This window comes from Vipera berus, assembly GCF_964194415.1.
Source record: "Vipera berus genome assembly, chromosome: 3".
Lineage (NCBI taxonomy): Eukaryota > Metazoa > Chordata > Lepidosauria > Squamata > Viperidae > Vipera > Vipera berus.
In genome coordinates, this window is record NC_138204.1 from 48,522,401 (window position 1) to 48,537,299 (window position 14,899).

General features: G+C 40.4%; 1 protein-coding gene across 3 annotated transcripts in view; it reads right to left on the reverse strand.

The window, feature by feature from the left end:
• FOXP4 (forkhead box P4) overlaps positions 1-14,899 on the reverse strand; it is a 192,854-nt gene that overhangs the window by 99,515 nt on the left and 78,440 nt on the right. The gene's annotated exons all lie outside the window — the stretch shown is intronic.

Below are 14,899 nucleotides of genomic sequence, written 5' to 3' on the forward strand. Positions count from 1 at the left end.
GTAATAAGAAATGCATCTTCAATCCTGAGAATATGCTAGGGCTGACTGAATAATCTGGCAATTTCAAATGCTGCATAATGGAACTGAATGTACATGCATGATGTTAAATGCGGGGTGGGGGGTGGGGGGGGAACCTCAATAGATTTTCCTCCTCTGCAGATTGGATTCCATTGATGCCTTCTTTCTCTGCACCCTACTTCCTATTCAAATCCCATTCAAGATAAATATTACATAAATGTTTATGAATTCAGCTGGTTTCAAAGTGAAAAAGGCAATGCAATCAGATTAGGAACCAGCATTCTTAAATGAACCAATAATTTATATTTCTTAAGGGAAGATCAGAAAAAGGCTTTCCTTTCACTTATGTGCTGCTTTCCTTCACACCGTATATATTCATACCTTTCCCAATGCAACACATTGTTTAGTATATTCATTTTCGCTGCAAAATAAGTATTAGGATAACAGTTAAAATTATAACTGTGGATTTATTTCTTAAAATGATACATAATTGTGGATAGAATGGCATGCAATTCATCAATCCCTTCTTCAGACCATTAATATCTCAGAAGAAGAGTTAGGCTTCATGCTGATGTTTCCCAATATATGTTCTACATATGGATATGACATTTGACCCAAGACCCATGTGAATTTGGGCACAGTTTTCCTCATTGTTATTTTTAAAACTGTTTCAGTAAAAAGGGCATTGCTAAAAATGCAGAAAGAATCAGAAATGTGCAACTGCATGCTAGGAGGGGCTATATTATATTTTAGATACATATTGTACTTTGACTATAGCTTAGATAAGGGTAATTTAGTATCTATACACATTCAAAATATTTATCTTTATCTCTATATATAAAGGGCTTAAAGCCATCTGTAAATAATTTTCTACAATAAATTGATAACATGCAACTAGAAGAAAGTGTTGATTACGAAAATGAAAGCAGATTTTAACTTAGCAAGTTCTCATTAAAACCAACTCTGGCCCTCCATCTGATGAGAGAGCAGTTTCAAGAAAATCTCCATTTGTTGTGTATAGTTATTTAGTGGGCAGATACCCACAACTATGAACAGAATCTCACACGAAAACTTTACCCAGTTTAAATTCTAGTTACCATCCCATCTCAATTTTTATGTGGTTTGGCAAACCAGCCAGAGCTCTCAAATCAGATATTCTGGACAAAAAAGTCTGTCCAGTTCTAAAATTCAAGGAACTTGAAGTTAAACTCTCTCACACACATATCCACAAAATAATTACAAGAAATGTTGCCTTTTCTTAATGTGGGCCTGGATTAAGTTAATACCCTCCAGCCAGTATGAAATGCTATGTTAGTTAAGGAAAGTGGAGATTATTATCTGTTATATTAAGAAAACAATGGTAAACCACTCCTCTGTCATTATCCAAAAAGGGGAAAAAAACAACAGGATGTATCTATGTAGTCAACCAAAAGTTTAATATGTTACTACTTGGTCTAACAGAAGATCACCTTTCTTAGACCAAGGTGTTAGAATGGGTGAATGAAATGAGCCATTAAATTTCTCATTTTGTATACATGAATCAACACGTGCCCTATCAAATGTTCAGCTTCAAAATGGAACATAACTATATTCTGGAGCCTGAGAGACACACGATGTTCAGGAAGGCAGTATGGCTGGTTCTCAGTTGTTAACAGCGTAATCCTGATAGCCACTCAGAAGGAAAAAGACAGTAGGAAAAGGTGTGCATAAAGCAGGGAACTTGTGAAAGAATGCAAGCATTTAAAAGTGTGCCCGGGTGTTGCCGACTAGAGGGGCTGTCCCCAGGAGAAGAGGAGTTTCATTCAGGAGCCAACAGCAGAGGGCTGCAAGCAGAGAATAAATTCTAGCACAAACAAGCCTGCTCCCAAAGCCCCATTTCCTCATACATTCCTTATTTTTGCTTTGAAAAGAATTTCATGGAAAAAAAATTGGTACATTTCTGAACAACAAAGTCATTGTAGCCCTGCCTGCAAGACAGGTTTTTATTACAGCACAGAGACAAGAGGGGGGAGCACAGGGTAGAGGTCGGCGGGTCATAGCCCAGCTTGGCGGTGCTGCAAACAGCATGTGGGTTCCACTGAGCTGTCAACACTGCAGCCGTAAATCAAGGCTCTGGCTTCCAAAGGCCGGCTGTGCTCTCCCCCCCCTCCTCAACAGAGGCACTTGCAGGGTGTGTCCCAGAGAAAGAGTCGCTTGTTAATTTTCCACATTTCTAGCCATAAAGAACAAAGTTGCTTTCCGTCAGGCATTTAAAATCCTGCATACTGTACCGTACTTTCTCTGTTTGCAGGAACAGCTGATTTTCTACACCAATTATCACTTACACAGTTTAACTGCATGTAAATACAAGAGAGATATTGCACTACACTATTGAAAAAATAAAACCATCTGAGTTGCAAGGAAGTTACACAAATATGAAATATATCATTTTAGAAACACACAGCAGAAATATATCTACATAAATGAAGTTGCATACAGAGCACACTTTAGAGTGTGTTTTTTTAAAAAAGTATATTCCATCTCTGAACACAGCAACTTAACATTTCTAAAATTAATTTCATGATTGTATAGGAATATAATTTTAAAAATTTACCAATTAAGATGTTAAATTTCAGGGTATTTACATATTTACACATATGTAAAAAGCATGTATGGATTTTGATTTTAAATATGCTCTAAATAGCAAATAGTTAATACTATTCATGTTAAGTGGACTAATTCATATTTTATGCAAATGTATTGAAAAGCAAATCTTCCACAAAGTACTCTTAAAATTCCAAGTTATGGAATTTTATTATTCTTAGAACGGTTTCTTAGGAAAATCATTGATTAAAACTTTGCTAAATACTACACATTTAAAGGAGTTGAATGACTAAAAAGTAAATTTACTGATATTTCCCGTTTGCACAAAAGCCTATAGAAGCTGTCCATAGCAATCAATTTCTAACCCTATTCCCTACATACAGTAATTGTAGATGCTGTATCAAAAATGTAGAACATAACTGTCAGTTTAACGTAACTTTAAAATCATGTTTATAAAATATACAGAACCAGTAAAGCCAAAAGTCACATCCAGTTTGAGGCTTTCAACAAGTATGAAAAATATCACAGTCTAAATGCCTATACATTTAAGTCCCTGAATTTAAAATACTGTTTTTCTTTTCCTTTCGACCCTAGTTAATAGTTTTATTGTATTATAAAATGCAGATAATACTTTATAGAATATAGATAGTAACTGAATACAGTGGTATTTATACAACAGAAACTAATAATTATTAATATTGTGATGATTTAGATAAATTAAACCTTTAAAAATGAGAAAAAAACTTTATAACAAAGTTAACCATGATTTCTAAAATATAATGAACTTAAGGTCAATTAAGAGTATAATTAAACAATAGCAAAATGTGATTATTTTACAATACAAGAAAGTTTTTTATTTGTGAACTTAATACTAAAGACTCCACTATATTGTTAGCTGTTACTTATAAAACAGAAAAGAAAATCTCAACAGTCTATTCCTGGCAAAGGGGAAGGGGAGAAACAAGTGTAAATGGCTGAATAAATCAGGGAGACTGAGATTGCCATTTTATGAATGAAATTTACAATTCTTTTATTTTTTTTCTACTATCAGAAAGATGCAAGACAAAATAAGAATAATAAAAAGAAATCCCCCATTCAAAATTCAAGAGTCTGAAGTTTCAGTTGCACCACCTGGCTTTCAAACAACTGTGGCAATTGTTCATAGAGTATTTTTATGCATTATAACTGTATCCTAAACAGCTTATTTTTCTTTTAACAGCATGTTGAAGTAACTTTTGCCAAATGCTTGTTTTCCTTTGCTTAAGGAAGGCAAGTCAATTCAAAACAGACCAATTTCATTTATGATAGGTTGTAGTGACGTGTCTTGGATTCATACAGCTTTGTGATACTGTTGACTAAACCAGAACCTCTTAAAATATTATTGCCCCTAATGCAATAACTTCAAGGATCACTATAAAATGCATCAGGCACACTGCCAAAGAAAAAAAGATTCTACCAAAGGAGGCAAATTTACTTTTTAACAAGAATAATGATGGACCAAATGAACTGAATTCTTATTTGTCAAACTCTTCCATAGAAACAACCCAATCTTGAATACCTTCCATGGCTGCTTTTCACTTCCTGAATTAATTTACCAAAGTTAAAACAAATTTCGGAGAAAGTCTAGGACACAGCACAAATGCCATACTGATTGGAAAGATGGCTTGCCAGCAGAAATTGTGATGCTGCAACCAGCTGTATAAAATCTCCAAAAGGCCCCATTTTAATTGCATTAGCCACCCAATGGGAGCATTGTTCACAAGGGGACAGCAGGGACTGCCCCCTGTTTTATGGGCTTTGGGAACCCTGTAAAGACAGTGTGAGTTTATTAAGTTGGTCGTGGCTTGTGCAACAAGAATACAACTTGTGATGAGTGCCAGAACATGTCAAGAGGGCACCAAGCCAGGCTGGTACACAGGAGGCAGCATAAGGCCTGGTGCTTGATTGTGGGGATGCACAGCATGGTGCACAAGAGCCAAGAGAACTGTGAACAGAATGGAGAGGCCCATCCCGTAGGAGCTCTCATGGGGGAGTTTAATTCACTCCCTGCTGACTCTCTCACTTTGTTGTGCTCTGAAGCACGAAATTACAAGATTTAAAGGGAAAAAATGACATGGCTTTACAGTCTCACATCAGGGTCTCCTTGTGACAATTATGCAGCTCACCCACAGATATACTTCCTCCCCTCCCTCAGCTACAATCAACAAAGGGAGAAGAAAAAAAACACACCAGAGTATTCAATGACAGGAATCAGCTACATAGGTAGCTCCAAGTTCCAGAAAGGTTGGTGTTAGAATTAATTTTCCAAAATATGCTAATCTTGAATGAATTCCATCACAACAGTTGACAATCGTCTGTAATTATGTCACAAAGCACATATGCATCTAATATACACAAATATATAACTAATAGTGTCTCTCTTTCTGTGTGTGTACACTATTCAAAATCATAATTATTGTAAACTATAAAATTAAAAAGGAAGCATATTAACAAATATGGAAACATCTATTACATAAGATGTGTAGTCCAAAATTGGAAAAACATTAAAAGACTTTATCACCCAAGGCCTGCTGGACTGTCAAGTTTTAATCATCTTCCTAAAAACCAATGGGACAGAAGCTATTTGGATTTCCAGAAGAATGCTGTTCCTCAGAATGGAGCACCAACTGAGAAAAGCTGACTTTTGTATTCACTGTTGCTTCCAAGGGAAGGGGATACAGGGAGAGACAATAATGCCAAACCTTATTGGATGGGCGGATATAATTGGGAATGGATAGTCCCAAAATTACTCAAATACTGAACCTTGTAAGGGTTAAACTTGACACCACACCCTGGATTGCACCTAGAAACAACCATGTAGTACCTTGTGCAGTTCTCAAAATTATGACATCATATAGACAAATTAAGAACCACGCACACAATGAATTAAAATCTTTTATAGACACATGCTCTTCCAAGCTCTTGCCAGCATAGAGTTAATCATTCTGTTCTGTTCATCCTACCTATGTCAGATGGGAGTGGGGAAGAACTCTCCTTCTATCCTTAAAATCGTCTTTCCTAGCCTCAAAGCTATGTTTTGATAGTCTTAGAAAAAATACAATTTCACTATTATAAACAGCTTCATAACAAGCCTAGCAATGGTGGTAGGTTCAAATGCAACAAATAAATACATAAAATGAAATAAATGAAATAAACTACTAGACATACTATTCAATTAATGGCCAGAGAAACTGCTGGTGACTAAGGATTAGCCACAGACTCCTTTCAAACTAATATATGAGGTTTCAAAAACTGTCAAAATTTGTTTCAAGTTTAGTACTTTTCTCTAACCTTTTAATTATTTTCACCTATTTTGATAATTTGTAAGCCGCTCAATCACCTTGTAGAGGAGATTGGCAGCATAGAAATGTAATAAACAAACAAACAAATGTTAAAAGTCAATCAGCATGTGATCAAGAGGCTAGATTCACCTGATGCAATTTTTAAATAAAAAGTTATTAACTTAACTAATTCCTATGCTGCTTTATAGCTGACAATTTAAATTGTTATATAGGAATAATTTAATAATGTTAAAAAATGTTGAGGATTAAAATGCAGGCTCATTTTGAGCAATCAGTTGACAGCATATTAACAAGCAATACAACAAACAAACAAGAAAATAAATAAATTTCCTATCAGTATTATTTAAAAATTAATTACACTTAACATTAATTATATGGAGGTAAATTCATATTATTAGTAATTAATTTACAAGAAACAAAACTTACCAAAACAATTTCTCTATATTAAATTTTGAAATTGATTGTCCATTTGCTCCTTCCTTGCAGAACATATCTGTATTTAATCTACATATTTTTAAGAGGAACAAATGCATAGGCAAATGTGTAGACACTATATATTCTCAGTTTCCCTATCTTGCTTAATTCAACTTTCCAAGATATGTCATACAAGATATTTCCCATTTATGATTTTTTAAATGAAGGTAGTCCTGGACTTATAACTATAATTGAGCTGGGAATTATGGTTGTAAGTTGTGGCAGTCATTAAATGAGTCACCACCTAACCACATCCAGTGAAAGCAATTGTTAGCAGTTGTTAAGTGGATATGGCAATTGTTAAATGAATCGGTTTTCTTCAATGGCCATTTTTCTGCCAGAAAACGAAAGTTAAATGCCTGAAACCAGCAAAAAGCACAGAACATCGCTGTCACAGGATCACGGGATGCTAGAAACGTCTATAAATGTGAGCTGATTGCTAAGTGCCCAAAATGCGATCACATAGAGGGTCTATATGCAGCTGTTGGAATTCTGGAACCAGGTTGTAAGCAGTTCCCTTCATAGCTTTGAACAGTTGCAAAGTGACCATTTCTTAAACAAAGACTATCTGTATGGCATATTGATATAATGATTAATACCTTGAAGATGATTATCCAAATGATCCTGAATGCTCCTACCTCTGCTGGACCACTTTGGCCTTTACTTTCCACGTTGTCTCTAGTTCTAATTATATACACTGTTCCTAGCATTTTGCCACAAGCGCAGATTCTTTTTCAGATCAACTGAGTGTTGATCAATTGGCTGTGGCAGCAATAGACTGACCAGCTTGCCACCCAACTCAGATGTTGTGGGCTGAGAGAATGCGATTGGCCTAAAAACATCTAGCTGACTTTCATGCTTAAGGCGAGACTAGAACTTGCAGCCTTCCTGGTTTCTAGTCTGTGCCTTAACTGCTAGGCTCATCTACATCTATCTATCTACCATCTATCTATCTATCTATCTATCTATCTATCTATCTATCTATCTATCTATCTATCTATCTATCTATCTATCTATCTATAAATCATCTATCTAGTGTGTGTTTATGTGTCTGTGTATGCATACACATTGAAAATAAGATTGGGGTTGTAGCCTTATAATCAAAACAGCACGAATAAAAACTAGTATCATCTTGTTTATCAAGGGACAATTATTGGTTGAGTTAGGTAATAACAATTTTTTTAAGTAAGAAAAAACTTAAGACACAAATGAAAAGGAGCCCAATGATGCTTTTTCAAAAAGGCAACTGGCTTTCTTGTTTTTTTTCTTTGAAAACGTTTTGCTTCTCATCTGAAATTAGAACTGAAGAAGCGTCTTGGATGAAAACCAAAATGTTTTCAAAGAATAAAAAAGAGAGAAAATCCAGTTGCCTTTTGGCAAAAGCACCTTTAGGACAACCATGACTTGAATCTCTATTGACAAACAAACGAAAAGGAGAAATTGGATTTTCATAACCAAGGAATGCAAAGATTCAAGGGGATAAACTGAAACAAGAGGATAATCTGAAACAGAGAATAATCTGAAGGTTAGCAAGAAAAGTGTGGATGCATATATGGAACAAACAAAAGTATCAAGTACAGTGAGAAGCAATTTTTTTTAAGGGGGAACACTGCATTAACGTGCAGAAATCACTTGGGCAGTAAAGTACATGTAAACAGAAACAAAAGGTAAAGGGAAGAGAAATTAAGAGCAATATAATAATAGTAATTAATAATAATAATAATAATAATAATAATAATAATAACAACAACAACAACAACTACAGCAGCAGCAGCATAATTAAAGAACAAAAGGAAGAGAAAATTAAATTTCTTGATAGATTTCAAAAGGCAGGACCCCCAAGTTGACTTGCTCTGAAATACATACATTAGCAGTGCACAACTAGACAAAGATCAAATGTCTCAACATACAAATTATTGGTGAGGAGAGATTTAGATTTTCAGGCAACAGAAATACTTGGAACAAGACTGGCTTAATATATAAGGGAAAACACAAGTGGAAGTTCTATATATGAAAGTGATCACCTGAGTTTAAACTTTTGTTATGCAATTGCCGAACTGAGGATAGAACATATAGAGTGTGAGCATTGTAAGAAAGGGGCTATAGTCTCTATTTGTGCCATAATAGTGGAGAAAATGTTGAACTGGCATTGGGAGAAAAGCTGGCATCATATGAGGATTATCTAATTTGAAAGCAATTATCCTGCAGTCCTTACACTGATATCAAATGTATCTGCATGCAAACAGGAAGAAGAGACAGAAGACAGAGAAAATCCAGATAATAGAGATTAAAACCAAAATTTAAAAAAGTCAAGAGTTAAGTGTTACAAAGCCAAGAAAGACCGATATTAAGAATCTATATACTATTAATATTGTCCTGTTTGTAATCTTCAGTTTGTCCAAATGGTTTATCGTAGCACAATATTATTTTGTTCTGAGTTGCATCTGATATGATGATAGGACTGTACAGTGTAAGGCAAAAAATTATGCCGTATGGAAAGAGTGAGGGAAAACAATGCAATAGCACTATGATTCAGGAAAACTTAGTGTTTACTGTTTTCCGCTGACCCAGTGAGTCAAAGGTTGTTTAAGAAAAAAATTGTATCTATTACGAAAAAGACTAAGAAAGGATTAAGAGTTTAGCTGTAGTAATAAAGTAAAAAGAGAAAGGAAAAACAAATTCTGAAATATTGAAGTTGCTTACAAAGGAAAAAATTAAGCATTTTAAAACAATTAAAGCAGCAGTATACAGTCTGAACCTAACCACAAACATTCCATATATTAAGTATGAGAGAGAATGTTAAACAAATGAAGAAAAACTGGCCATTGTGAATTGGAAAAAGGATAATGAGAACAAAGAATTAAGAGCTGAAAGAATGCTGTAAAATATCTAATTACCGGTATGGGAAGATGGAAAAACAACAAGATGAAACAGAAGATAACTGGGGGGATTAATGATTATGAACATTTCTAACATTTCTATGAATAAGATTAGACACAGGATCAAGAAACTGACATAAAATAAAGATGTTATACTGCCTACTTTCAAACTGATTGTCCTGTTGGAAATGAACTATCCTAGAAAAGTTATTCAATATGCAGATTTCACAAAAGGATGCAAAGAAAACTATAGGACTCTCCAATTTAGTAACACCTCAACATATATTAGAAATTATATGTGATATAAACATGGAGGAACGAACAATTACACCTTTGAAATTCCACTATGTTTTCTCTCTCTACCAGAATAGTGTAACAGTTTTAATGGTCCAACGCAGAAAATGAATTCAAATGGTTTCTAGATAGCTAGTGGAAACAACCACTTAACAACATGGCACAACATAGGAGATCTAACTCATCAGGACAAGATTCAGCAGTCCATCTACATTTGAAAGACAAGGGTCACTCTTTGCAGGATAGCAAAGTCCACATTTTGGATAGAGAGGACCATTGGTTTGAAAGAGGGGTAAAAGAGCCCCTATATGTTAAAATTGAACAGCCCTCCCTCAACTGGGGGGAGGGGAAGGAATTCAACACCACTATCTCCAGTATACAATGAAGTCCTTTTAATTTAATTTAATTTAATTTAATTTTTAATTTAATAATATTTATATACCGCCCTTCTCCCTGAGGACTCAGGGCGGTTCACAGGGCAGAATAAAATACCAAATACAAACATTAAAAAGAGATTAAATGATTGCCCAAGTTAAAACAATAGGAATACAATTCTAAAAACCCCAAGATAAAATTAAGACACCAAAAATAAAACAACCCCACCGATCCCCATCAGGATAGGCCGGCTTGTACAAACAAAAGCGTCTTGAGATCGCGACGAAAGGAGCGAAGATCGGGCGCCATCCGGAGCTCTACCGGTAGCTGATTCCACAGCTCCGGAGCGCCCACAGAGAAGGATCTCCCCCTGGGGGCCACCAATCGACATTCTCTGATCGGTGGCACCCTGAGGAGGCCCTCTCTGTGGGAACGCACAGGGCGCAGGGAGCTTGATGCCGGCAGCAGATGTTCCCTAAGGTACTCCGGCCCCATGCCATGGAGGGCTTTGAACACCGTTACCAGTACCTTGAATCTCACCCGGAAGACAACTGGCAACCAATGCAGCTCACGGAGCATAGGTGTAACGTGGGAGTATCGGGAGACTCCCAACACAACTCTCGCGGCTGCATTCTGTACCAGTTGGAGCTTCCGGGTGGTCCTCAAGGGCAGCCCCATGTAGAGAGCGTTGCAGTAGTCCAGACGAGAGGACACGAGCGCATGAGTGACCGTGCACAAATCATCCCGGCTAAGATAGGGCCGCAACTGGGGCACCAGGCGAACCTGGGCGAAGGCCCCCCTAGTCACAGCTCCTATATGGTCTTCCAAGGTGAGCCGTGAATCTAGGAGGACTCCCAAGTTGCGAGCCCTATCTACGGGGGGTAATAGTTCACCCCCCATAGCCAGAGGTGGAATGTCCGAATAAACCCGGGATGAAGGTATGCAAAGCCACTCAGTCTTGTCGGGGTTGAGTTGAAGTCTGTTCCTCCCCATCCAGACCCGAACCGCCTCCAGGCAACGGGACATCACGTTGAGGGCATCACTGGGGTGGTTTGGGGTCGAAAGGAAAAGTTGGGTATCATCAGCGTACTGATGATACCCAACTCCAAAGCCACGAATGATCTCACCCAGCGGTTTCATGTAGATGTTGAACAGGAGAGGCGAGAGGACCGACCCCTGAGGAACTCCACAAATGAGAGACCTCGCGACTGCGAACGTCCCTGGAGATAGGAGGAGAACCACTGTAAGACTGTGCCTCCCACTCCCAGTCCCCTGAGACGCCGCAGCAAGATACCATGGTCGATGGTATCGAAAGCCGCCGAGAGGTCTAATAGGACTAGAACAGAGGAATATCCCCTGTCCCGAGCCCTCCAGAGATCATTCACCAGCGCGACCAATGCCGTCTCCGTGCTGTGCCCGGGCCTGAAACCCGATTGGTACGGGTCTAGATAATCCGCTTCATCCAGGACCAGAGGGAGCTGATGCGCCACCACACTCTCAACAACCTTCGCAAGAAAGCGAAGGTTGGAGACAGGACGAAAGTTGTTCAATACAGCTGGGTCCAAGGCAGGCTTCTTGAGGAGAGGCCTCACCACCGCCTCCTTCAAGACGGCGGGGAAGCTACCCTCACTCAGAGAAGCCGATATAACTGCCTGGAACCAGCTGCGTGTCCTCTCCCGGGCTGCATAGACCAGCCAGGAAGGGCACGGGTCCAATAAACATGTGGTGGTGCTCAGCCTCCCCATGATCCTGTCCACTTCCTCCGGAGTCACAGAATCAAACTCCTCCCAGGTGATATCGACAAGACCGCCCGTGTCCTGATCGTCAGACTCTGCCCAGTCAGAGTCCAGACCGGTCCGAATCCGAGCGATTTTGTCCGACAGATGTTGGTTAAACTCCTCGGCACGACCCTGCAAGGGATCCTCCCTCACCTCCTGATTTAGGAGGGAGCGAGTCACCCTAAACAGGGCGGCCGGGCGATTATCTGCGGACGCGATAAGGGTGGCGAAGTGGTTAGACCTCGCCTCCCTTATCGCAGCGAGATAAGACCTAATGTAGGCTCTTAGTCGCAATCGGTCGGATTCGGATCGGCTGGACCTCCAACCGCTCTCTAGGCCCCGTCTCCGACGCTTCATCTCCCGGAGCTCCGCAGAGAACCATGGAGCTCGACGGGATCTGCACCGGGTCAGGGGCCGCAGGGGTACAACTCGGTCAAGAGCCTCAGTGGCCGTCCTTTCCCAGGCTTCCACTAAGGCATCTGCCGAGCTGTGAGGAAGGGAGGCAGGTGGGGACCCCAGCGCCGCCTGGAACCTCTGGGGATCCATTAAGCGTCTGGGGCGGTACCATTTAATTGGTTCCAAACACCCACGGCGGGGGGTGGCAAAACGGAAGACCAGCCGCAGGAGATGATGATCGGTCCATGACAGGGGCATAATAATTGGAGAGCCCCCACCAAGATCATCTAACCACCGTCCAGACAAGAAAACTAGGTCAAGGGTGTGGCCTCCCTCATGAGTCGGTCCCGAAATTACTTGCGTCAGGTCCATGGCCGTCATGGAAGCCATGAACTCCCGAGCCAACTCAGATGATCCTCCCAGCGATGGTAGGTTGAAGTCCCCCAAAACTATAAGTTTCGGGAACTCAACCACCAGCCCAGAGAGGACATCGAGCAGCTCAGGCAGGGCTGCTGCTGCGTGACTAGGCGAAAGGTACACCAGCAGCAAGCCCAACTGCGCACCAGGGCCGCATCTCAAAAAGAGAGACTCACACCCGACTATCTGGGGAACGGTGGCCTCCCGTGGACACAAGGTCTCCCTCATAACAACAGCCACTCCCCCACCCCTACCCTGAGCCCGAGGCCGGTGCAGCACCCGGAAACCTGGTGGGCAAAGATCAACCAGAGGAATGCCGCCCTCTGGGCCCAGCCAAGTTTCCGTGATGCAAGCCAGGTCCGCCTGCTCACCCTCGACCAAGTCACGGACGAGAGGAGCCTTGTTAACGACCGACCTGGCATTCAAGTACACCAGCCGGAGCTCAGGAGGCTGCACGTCCTCACTCCCGGGACCTCGGGGCGGAACCAGAGGGTCGGAGTGCCTCACCGCTTGTAAGCAGCGGAGAGGCCTTCCCTGAGATCGATACGGCCCTCTGTTCCTACACCTGCTGCCATTCCCTATCGTCGTGGGGATGGATAGTCCCACGACTGGCCCTGGAGCCCCAGAAGCGACCGACCCCCGCTCCTCCCCCCCGCGATCTTTTGGCTGTTCCAAGAAGATTCCACACCTCTGACTCAGGTGACCCTGAGGGCACAGATAAAACCCAAAGTAGCCTCAACGGCTCTCAAAGAATGTTAAGAACAGATGACTGCAAAGAAAGACAATCCTTCCCTATTCGCCCCCCCCCCATCCTGTTAGAACCTATCCTTCCCTTTCCCCCACCATCTAGTCTCAACTGTCAGCAGCTGTCTTTCCGTCTCCGCCACCATTCAGTACAACTGATGAAGGTTCCTGGATGGGAAGCAAAAAATCTTTTTCTTCTTCCTCCTCAAAAAAATCAGTCCTGTTGCCTTTTCAAAACAAAAACAAAAACAAATCACCTTTGAGACAATTATGATCTGGATGACTCAGAATCTTCATAGACATTTAGTGACAACAAACTCCATCCATTACTTAAGATCCCATTTGCAAAGTGATGATGGCATAAATGAGGCAGTGCATGTGAAAGTCAATGCAACATGGTTATGGTGGAAGATGATCATTGGAGTGACCTGAGTTAGGTAAATCAACAGTGTATAAAACAATAGTCTGCCTAGTAACACTGTATGGGACTGAGTGCTGGCCAAGAACCAAAAGCGCTGAGCACCCTTTATGTGCCATGGAGATGCACATTCATCTTTAGATGTTTCCCTTCTTGCTCACATCAGCAATGATATAGTCCAGCAACAAATGGATGTTGCACTAGCAACAGAGAAAATGAAGGAACCATACAGTGGGATGGTCATGTTCTATGAGCTGCACCACATACCCTTATTTATACCACTTACCATTTTATCATTGATGGCAAATGCCCATACAGAAGACCAAACAAAGGTGGCAGGATACAATTAACGTGGACATGAAATTGCATGAAATAGTGTTCTAGATCTAAAAAGCAGATCTTGCACCTGTGGGAAACTGCAGGAGGAGGAAGGAGGAAGGAAGGAGGAGGAAGGAGGAGGAGAAGTAGGAAACGTCAGAGCTGAAGAAAGTGAAGCAAGTGGGAAAGCAGCTAATATGTAGGTGGAGGACTTGTCTAAATCCAACTGAAAAACTTATCACAATTAATTAGTAAGCTTATGATATACAAGAGCAATTCGGAAATAAACCTCCATTGGTTATCAATGACAGACACTCGCAGATACAGAACTTTTATTATACACATTAGAAAACAACATTATATTACTTTTTGACATAATCGCCATTCAAATTGAGGCACTTGTCGTAACGTCTTATAAGGTTTGAAATTCCTTCGTTAGTAATCACTCGGTGCCAAATCTAGGTTATGGGGGAGTGATCAAAAACATCCCAACGGAACTACTTCAAAAGTTCTTGGGTGTGTCTAGTGGTGTGTGGGCGAGAATTATCATGAACCAACACCACACCAGAAGTGGTGCCATACAAAATCCCACCAAATGTGAAGATGCCAAAGGAGTACTGCTAGTGAAGTTTATGTTCAACTCTCAATTCAGAAGTCTACTGTGAAACGTTATGAAAACTCAAAAGAGCCATCCTTAACAATCATTAGGGCATGCTGACTTCCAGTGTGGTGTTGGTTCACGATAATGCTCACCCGCACACTGCTAGATGCAAACAAGAACTTTTGAAGCAGTTCCATTGGGAAGTTTTTTATCAACCTCCCCCCACCTCCTATGTCCAGATTTGGTGCCGAGCAACTACTACT